Source organism: Tenrec ecaudatus, chromosome 13 (assembly GCF_050624435.1).
Source record: "Tenrec ecaudatus isolate mTenEca1 chromosome 13, mTenEca1.hap1, whole genome shotgun sequence".
In the NCBI taxonomy this organism is placed as follows: Eukaryota; Metazoa; Chordata; class Mammalia; order Afrosoricida; family Tenrecidae; genus Tenrec; species Tenrec ecaudatus.
In genome coordinates, this window is record NC_134542.1 from 99,734,589 (window position 1) to 99,744,868 (window position 10,280).

Sequence of the window (10,280 nt, forward strand, 5' to 3'; positions counted from 1 at the left end):
TTTGCTTGGCATTTTCTCAGAGAAGCTGGGTTATATGGAGGAGAATGCATCCTCAGGATTGGAGGACAACCTGCACTACATAGATGATACCACTTTGGTTCCTGAAAGACGGTGGTGACTTGAAGCACTCGCTGAGAAAGATTAAGAGTTGCAGCGTTCAGTGTGGATCACAGCACAATAGACAGCAAACCCAAATCTTCAAAAGTGGGCAAATTGGTAAATCATGATGAAAGGAGAAAAGATTGAAGTTGCCAAGGAGTTCCCTTTTCTTGGATTTATAATCAATTCTCATGGAAGCAGCAGTCAAGAAATCAAATAAAGCACTGTAGTGGTTAGATCAGCTGCAAATGACTTCTTAACGTGATGGAAGCATGGATGTTACTTTGAGGATTACGGTATGCCTGACCCAATTCACGGTATTTTCAATTGGTTCTTATTCATGGGAAAGTTGAACATTGAATAATGAAGGCTGAAGAACGCATGAATTTGAATCATGGTGCTGACTAATAATATTGAAAGTACCATAAACTGATAAAAGAAGCCATCTGTATTGGAAAAGCCATGGCCAGAGAGCTCCTTGGATCCAAAGATGGCAAGACTTCATCTCACGTACTTTGGACATGTTTTCAGAAGACACCAGTTGATGGAGAATGACATCATGTTTGGTAAAGTAGAGGAATAGCAAAGAAGAGGAAGGCCCTAAACCAGAAGATGGACACAGTGGTTGCAACAGAGAGCTCAACCATGAAAACAATTGTGAGTCTGGCACAGGACCAGGCAGTATTTCATTTCTTGTGCACAAGGTCAAAGGCACCTAACAATATAATAGTGGTTGGATTTTTACCCAGGTTTCTCATTGTTTGGTGATGCAGATGGCTGGGACAGAAGTGGTACATGTAGAATAGTTTACAGTAGTGATTCTTCAGAGCCTCTGTTCCACCACCTACTGCTCTTTGCCACATTAACTCCTACCTAGGAAAGTAATGCTTTATTGTACAAAACGTTGGCATTTGTGACTGTCATGTGGTTGTGTGTAGTATGTATATAGGTTTTTTTAAAGATTTATTTTTGTAGCCAAGTGTGATAGTTAGGCTTTATGTCAACTTGGCTCAACTGGGACTCCCCAAGTTTTGGCAGTAAGACTTCCCTGATAATGTACATGCCACAGGCTGATGTCTCTTTGGAGGTATGGACTATTTGCTAGTTATTAAGAAGATGTTACAGGGTATTGACACTCTCCATCTTCCTCTCCTTTCTACTAGCATAGAGCCTGCTTCTGGTCTTGAGGGATGCATGCCAGCAGTCTGAGATATTGCCTGCTAATCCTGAATGCTAGCTGGAATTTGCCATAACATCTGATCTGCCAATCTGTCTATTCCTTCATTGGCATATGATCTTCCAGATCCTCTGGCTTCCCAGCTTCCCAGCTCTAGACAGCCATGCCAGTCAGGCTAGATCTTCGGTGGCATATGTCATAACTAAACTTGATTTAATCATTTATATGACTATATGAGCCATTTTTCTTGAAAACAGAAGAATATCAAATTTTATTGTTGGATTGACTTGGCAATGAAATAATAATAAATAACACGCAAACCGCCTCTAAGTGATAATTTTATCATCTTTAAAGTGGGAAAGATAATTCTTACCTAATTGGGCAAGGGTGGGAAATAAAGATTTTAACGCACATAGCCTGGTGCATAGCATATGGTAAGGGTTAAATAGGGGGTATCCGTTACTGGTTCTAGTTCCACCAGGGTCAGTCCTTGATGGTGGTACTATGAATCTAGAATAAAAAACTGTAGAACAAAGGAACTGCTATTGGAATATCAGAGACAAGGTTAAGAGAAACACATAATGAGGTGATTTGGCAAGCAACTCTCTATGGTGTCTCTACATTTCAAGAGGCAATGGAATCTAGAGATTAAAAAGTTAACATTCCAGGAGAGTGGCATTCTTCTCTGCTCTATAGATTGGCTTTATTCCCAAGTAAAAGTCTTATCCCTCTCTGTCTCTGGAGGAAAAATGGGCAGCTACTCGAGTTTCCTCATTTTCAAGTTCATCTTATGTGATGCACCCCACTGCATGTGCAGGTACCACAGCTCCCCATTGAGCCACTGATGTAGGTATTGCTATGATTGCCATTCTTTCCATGCATAACAAAGAATCTCAGTCTCTGACCTCTGAGTGTCTCGTAACTTCTGTTGGTATATACACATAAAGTGGTGACAGAGAACTTGTTAGCATGTAAATTGGGCGCAAATCTCATAACCTTCACAGTATCCCGTTTAGCATAGGTTTCTAGTTCTTTGTAAAGTGAACAATTCTCATTATGCTGAAGGGTTTTTGGTAGGACTATGACAACTAGAATATATAAGTTCTATATATACATGCATCTATATTATATGATCATGTTAAAACAAATTGATATCCTGAGCATTAGCAAGCTGAAATGAGCTGGCTATTTGAATCAGAAAATCATGATTTACCACCTGAGAAGGAAGTAATCAAGAAGAATGCTTTTGCACTCATCACCAAAAAAGACATTTCAAGATCTATCTTGAAGTACAATGCTATCTGTGATCAGATTTCCTTTAATTCAGATAGATAAAATTCTATCAATACAAATATTACAACCATCATTCATGAAGAAAACAAAGGTCATTAAAAAGACAGGAACGAAAAATTGGATGTTAGACGAGACTCTGAAACTTGATCTTAATCCTAGAGTAGCTAAGGCAAATGGAAAACATGATGAAGTCAAAGAGCTGAACAGAAAATTTCAAAGGGCAGTCCAAGAAGACAAAGTAAAATATTATAATAATATGTATAAAACCTAGATTTAGAAAATCAAAATAGAAGTACACTCTCAGTTTATCTTAAACTGAAAGAACACCAGAAAAAAAATGAGACTTGAGTTGTGATACTGAAAGATTCTGTGGGCAAATATTGAATGACGCCAGAAGCATCAACATAAGATAGAAAGAATACGCAATTATACCAAAAGAAGTAGTCGCCATTCACTTTTTCAGGAATTAACATGTGAGCGAAAATCTATGGTCGGAAGGAAGAAGTTCAAACTGCACTGAATGCACTAGCCCAAAACAAAGTTTCAGGAATTGATTGAATGCCCTTTGAAATACTTCAGTAAGCTGAAGAAGCACTGGAAACATTCACTTGTTTATGCCAGGTCATTGGAAGAAACCTACTTGGCCATCTGATGGGAAGAGATCCTTATTTGTACCCATTCAAAAACAGATGACCCAACAGAATGCTCAAATTGTAGAATAGTATCAGTGATGTTACATCCAAGTAAAATATTGTTGAAGATCATCTAACAATAGTTTCAGCAGTACAACTGCCAGGGAGATACTAGAGGCCCAGGTTAGATTCAGAAGGGGACATAGAACAAAGTATATCATTGCTGATGTCAGATAGCGCTTGACCCCAAACAAAAAATACTAAAAAAAATGTTTCTCAGTGGTTTATTGACCATGGATAGGCATTTGACTGTGTGTAAAACACACAAAAAACTATGGGTAGCCTTGAGAAGAATGGGAATTCTAGACACTTAATTGCAATCATGCAGAATTTTACATGGATCTAGAAGCAGTTGTGGTAGCAGAACAAGGGAATACTGCATGGTTTTAAATAAGTAAATGTGAGGCTCAAGGTTGTACAAGAAGAATACCCATCAAAAAGCCAGAATAGCATTCCACTGAGGGGATGCACACACTAATAATGACATGAATATTTTTAACCATAAACAATAATGTATGGTTATTTTTTCCTATTTCTGTTGTTTATTAGGTAGGGCTTACATTTCAGATCATCATTTTTATATTCAACAACTTAAACTATTTATCAAACCTTCTAGTAGTTGGTCTTGCCCTCCTGCCCTGCCCTTTTCCCTCCTTTCTCTCTTGTAGAACACTATCTTCCCCTTCACCAAGTTAACACCTGTCTAGCCCAGGCTTCAGAGAACTGCTGCTCACGAGTCATATTTGGCTCTTTCAGTACGTCTAACTAGCTCTGAATAAAAATTGAAAAACATGAAGGATGTTATCCAGATATTGGTGATTTCATTTGCCTTTAAAACATATTTATGGCTCTTGAATAAATCTTACATTGTTGTGAGGGACAGGATTGGCTCTTCCATCTCCGAAGTTTGCCAACTCCTGATCTAGCCTTTTATTTGCCTTTCTCTTCCATCTCTCCAATACCTGGTAACCATCAACGTCTCTTTCTTTTAATATGTAAACCTTCCTCTTGAGTTTTCCCTTTTAACAGTTTTCTCATACAATATTTGTTCGTTTGTGATTGATTAACTTTACTCAGCAGAATGTTCTCCCAATCCATCTGTCGTTAGGTATTTCATAATCACTCATTAGCCATGTGTAGTATTTCATTGTCACTATGTGCAATGTTTATTTTTACATTCTTCCACTGATGGACAGTGTAGATCATGTTATGATGGTCAGGGGATGGCTTGCTTCCTTGGGGTCGATGTCGAGCACAGGAATTGCTGGAGCATGTGGCATTTCTAGTCCAGTGTCAGGAATTGCTATTCAGCGGTTGTAGAGCCTTAAAGGGCCACCAGCAGTATAATGAGGGATTCAGTCTTTCTGCACCCTCTTCACTAGTTGTAATTTTCTATTTTTTTTCAAAAATTTTCCCCCATTAATCCTGGCTTCTGGTGCTATCTCATCATCGGATTGGTTTGCACCTCTCAGACAGCTTATGTGGTAAGCATTTCTTCATATATTTGTTGGCTACTTGGTTATCTTTTTGGGCAAATGGACTGTTCTTCTGCCCATTTTTCATTTGCTTATTTTTCTTTTTCTTACAGAGGTGTTTCAGTTTTCTATAGATTTTAGTTAGACCTTCATTTTTTAATGACTAATATTCTATTGTCTGTTTATACCATTTTTTGAATATCTATTCATTTGTTGATAGACACTTGGGTTGCTTCCACTTCACACTGTGGTGAATCACGCTGCTTTGGACACAAAGTAACTTCTTGAACACTCCTAATACAGTCTCCTTTCCTAGTGCTGGGACACCTGCTCCCTTCTGGCCTCACTCTCACCCACTAAGACCTTCATTGCCTCCAGGGGCATGTCCCTTTCTTCATCCTCCACAGAACTGCCAGAGTGTACCCCAAAATGAAAACTTCTCTTTCCTTCAACCATTTCTGGGGTTGCAGTAGTCTCAGAGTGAAGACCATGTCCTCCGCTTGGCTCTCCAGACTGTCTTTGAGTTGGCTTTGACTTGGCACAGAAAGGTCAACTTTGTCGACCTGCTCTCGGGCCTGCTGCTGCTGTTAGAGTGAGGGCCCTGATATTGCTTAAATACACTCTGCTTTTCTTGTTTTTTATGCCTTGCATAGGTAGCTCTGTTTGTTTGGAATGCTGTCCTCCTCTTTGATAACCTAATCCCCACACACCTACAAACAGGATTGCTTATTGTTTATTTTATTTTCTGTTTGTGCTGTAATTTCTGGTTTATACATTTATGTCCCTCACTAGGGAGTAAGCTCTCTGAAGGTAGACTGGTCTCTTACTCGGTGGCTTCCTCAGGGTGGAGGGCTGTGCCTGGCCCATTCTACAAACTAAAACCAAATCCACAGCCATTGAGTTGGTTTCACCCTGTACAGCCGTGGTTCTCAACCTGTGGGTCACAACCCCTTTGGGGGGTTGTCAAGCAACCCTTTCACAGGTGTTGCCTAAGACCATCAAAAACACATATTTCTGATGGTCTTAGGAAGCAAGACACCACTCTTCTCTCCATCTCCAGGAAGGTCTGCTCACATGCAGATACGTCCACATATGAATACCTGGCGTGAAGACTGTTTACCCATGTTATACTATGCTTCAAGACAAAATTTCATTTATTTGTAATTAGAAATAAGTATTTCACAATATATAATTGCGTATTGCTTCTGTGATTAATCACTGCTTTAATGATGTTCAATTTGTAACAATGAAAATACATCTTGCATATCAGATACTTACATTATGATTCATAACAGTAGCAAAATTACAGTTATGAGGTAGCAACAGAAATAATTTTATGGTTGGGGGTCACCACATATGAGGAACTGTATTAAAGGGTCACGGCATTAGAAAGGTTGAGAACCGCTGCTACATAAGGTTTCTGAGACTATAAACCTATAGATGCAGACAATCTCATCTTTCTTCCATGGTGTATCTAGTGATTTTGAACTGCTGACATTGTGGTTGTCAGCTCAATGTGTATCCACAGCAGTGATGAATTTGAAATTATTAGCCTGGCTGAGGTTTCTGAAAGTAACTAAGTAGAGAGGAATCTACATTGTGTCTGAGAGGGACTAAAACTTATTAGAATTAGAAAACAGAATTGGAATTAGAAAACAAAAAGGGAAACTGAAAGAACTCAAGAAAAAAAAATTGAAGCTTCAAGTTGCAATCTTGCACGATTCTATAGGCAAACTATTGAATGATGCAGGAAGCATCAAGAGAAGATGGAAATAATACACAGTCTCTGTACCAACAAGAACTAGTCAACATCCCACCATTTCAGGAATTAGCAAGTGAGCAAAAAACCAGTGGTCATAAAGGAAGATGTTCGAAATGTACGGAATCCATTAGCCAAATGCAAGGCTCCAGGAATTGATGGAATGCCCATTAAAATATTTCAGTAGCTGAAGCAGCACTGGAAGCACTTACTTATCTATGTCAGGAAATTTGGAAGACAGCTACTTGACCAACTGACTGCAAGAGATCCATATTTGTGCCCATTCCAAACAAAGGTGACCCAATGGACTCCTACAAGGACAAACTGATCTGTGTTGCAAGAAGTAAAGCTCCCGTGCTCCTTAGAGGTCAGCCTGGCCAGACTTCGTCTTTTAAACTTTGAGCACATTGTCAGGAGAGACCAGTCCCCGGAGAAGGACTTCTTTGGTAAAGTAGAAGGCCAGTGAAAAAGAGGAAGCCCTTGAGAGAGGGATTGACACCATGGCTACAGCAATGGCCTCAGGCATAGTAACTATTGTGAAGATGGTGCAGGACCTTCCATGCAGTGTCTCATTCTGTTGTGCATGGGGTCGCTTTGGGTTGGAGCTGACTCGATGGCACCTAACAACAACAGTGGCATGTTACCTTTTTACTTCATATATGGAAAAAGCTCATCATTTGGCTGAATTTTCAGCTTTGAGGTACAACTTCCTGGTTCTTTCATTGCAGGGTAGAGAGAGGTAGTCCTTGCTAACCCCTGTTTACTTCCAGCTCAGAATGTCTCTATCTGTAATCCAGTGCTGACTATTTCGCTGTGTGTTTATAGCTATTTGATGGGACGTGTAGCTTGTGACCCTGTGCCTAGGCAGAACTTCTCCTTAGCGGTTAGTTCTTTGGGGAAGCTGTAATGATTCCTTAGAGAAGAAGCCAGAATTGAACTATGGGTAGGAAACACCCCTTTCTGAGAACAACTCTCTCAGACCCATATTTGGAGAGAGATGGGCCTTGCACGGCTCCTCCATAGTGATGCCAAGATGAGGGCCACCGCAAGGACACATGAGAGATCGGGAAAGAAGAGCTCCCAGGGGTGGGAGTTATAGGCTAACAATGAGATGGCACATTGTTTTTATTTTAGTATTACTTTAAAATGAAAGAGCACTGTGTTAAATCTCATCTGTGTTGAACCATGCCTTCATTGTGGAATTCTTAGTTGGTAACAGTAGTTGATACACCCAGCTGCAGACTGAAAGATTTTAACTCCATTCAGAGGCACCTCTGAAGAAAGACGTAGCAATCTGCTTCTGAAAACCATCCACTGAAAACCCTCTGGGCACAGTTCTCCTCTGCCTCACCGAAGGCATTGTGAGTTTGGGGGTCCACTCAACATCAGCTGGTTTAACCACACAGTGCTTAAATGAATCACTTCATCCTCTGCTTGAACTAGGGATATTTTCATAAAAGCCTGCGTGTTTGACCAGATTGCAAGCTTCTTGAGGGGAATGGTGATAGTGTAGGTACTTTAGAGAAACAAATCCACATCAACTCATGTATAAGAGAGAGTTTTATATAAAGGGTAAGTGCACAGCAAGAAAACATCTCAACCCAGTGCTGCCCAAGCCCACAAGTCCAACATTAAACCATTAGCCCATATGTCTCACACCAATCCATGAAGTCCTCCTCCATTTTACAAAACAGACACAATGATGCCAACTGCAGGAGGAAAGCCAAATCAGTGAACAGGTATACATCTCTGTGCTGGCAGGGGTCTCCACACGGCTGCTCCAGCATCCGGGGCTGCATCAGGGTAGGTCCATGTGGTGTCTCCTCAGGGATGTCTTGCAGGAAGTGAGCCTTGCAAGCTGAAGCAGGGAACTGGCTAAGGCAGCTGCACTCTGGTCCGACCATCAGAAAGCAAGAGATCTGAGAACTAGAAAGGCAAGACTCACGGAGCCATTTATCTCTCTGCCCTTCAATTAACCCCACATGTGTTTATCGGCCACGTTGGCACCATAAACTAACTACCTCAGGAACTATATCTTTATAATCTCTTAATAGTCTCATAAAAGTTTACTAAACATGACTAAATGCTGGCTGACTGGAGGTGACCCTGTGTACTCAGAATGAATGCCTACAGCGATTTCCTCAGTGCCACGCTCAGGGCCACTGACTTTCCTATGGCTTTTCCTAATAGGTCCATAGTTTGAAGCCAGAGACTCACAGCGATCCAGTCAATGCTGATTCACGCGACCCCTTGCAGAGTTCCAAGACTGTAACTGTTCACGGGAGTAGAAAGCCCATATGGATTGCAGCCCAACGTGTAACAACTGTGCCCCAAGGTTCCTTCCGAAGCCACAAAAAGAACCTTCTCCGATGGAACTAGAAGTGCAAGGGAGATTTCTAAGTAAGTTTACACGGAAAACTGGGTGGTAGGGATGTCTTCACAGCCCACTATCTTCACCATTTCCCACCATTTAATCGAAATATCCCCATTGAGTTCCCAACATGGGATAAGATCTTTTTATTTTTTTTCTTCTTTATTTTTATTTTAACAATTTATTGGGGCTCATACAATTGATAAGATCTTTTTAAAGCCTCTGCCAAGCATTCAACTGGTAAGTCGGCCGTCTATTAAGTTATTCAACAAACATTCACGTCTGTCTTTTCTAAAAGTCTAGCAGCAAATTAAGGGGAGGTTCACTGTCTTCCTCATCTTCACATTCCCAAGATTCCTGATTGTCTCCATGTAGTAATCACTCAATCAATGCTGGCCATTTGCTACTGAATGATGGGTCTTTTTCCACCTGGGATTTCAAATATTTGCATTATGGCCATAGCAACCACCCCATCTACATAGTAATATCGATGCATAACTCTGGTTATTAGTTAGCAAAAGAGCAGCAAATCCCAGGACTCTGTGATTATTGGATTCGAAAACAATGAAAGAAGTATATTTTTAAAAAAGTGTTTGGGGAGGCAGAATAAACAGGTTGCCATCCATCACTGTCCAATGCCTCAGCACGGAATGTCAGAGGGCCATATCATCCATTCAACTCCATGTGGCTTCTAGTGTGTTGTGAGCTCTTGTTAGAATCATTCAAACCTTTCTGTTGTCATCTTGTATTGGCATTTCCTAGGAGCAGAGGCATTTGATCTCCACACTGTCTTTGGCTCCCTTTCAGGCTGAAATCAGGGTTTAAATATCGATGGGCTTCAGCAAACAGCTGCTGGCCTTGATGCTGTGATCTGGAAAGATAACATACCTCTGAAAACTTCCTTTTCCCCCAGAGCTCTCCTTTGGGGCATTCAGAGCTGAGATTTTTCTTATTGATCTTGAAACTGAAAGAGTTAGTTCCCAGTCACTGCAATTGACAAAGGCTTTTGCAGCTCATTAACCGCCAGATTATGTGGCACAACTCATTAAAATTCTGTTTCATTGACTGCCTTTGTAAATAGGCTTGGGGAAGTTTATCACTTTTTGCCTCTTGCAGTGCTTTCTTTCACAGAGTACATTTCTTCCTCGCTCTCTATATAAAACGTCTGAAATAATTTGCCACAAGATGTGTTATCATTCAGATAGAAACTGAAATGACACACGGACTGGGAATCATAGGTTTCTGGATTTTGCTTTCTTTCCCGTTTTATTTGATACTCTGTGACTATGTGGGTTACTTTAATAAGTATGTTTACTTCCAGCTCTTATTACATTAATTTAGAATGAATTCTCACACCTGTTAGTTTCCACCCTGTAATTGCTCTCATTGAAAAGAGAGGCAAGTTCAGAAAATG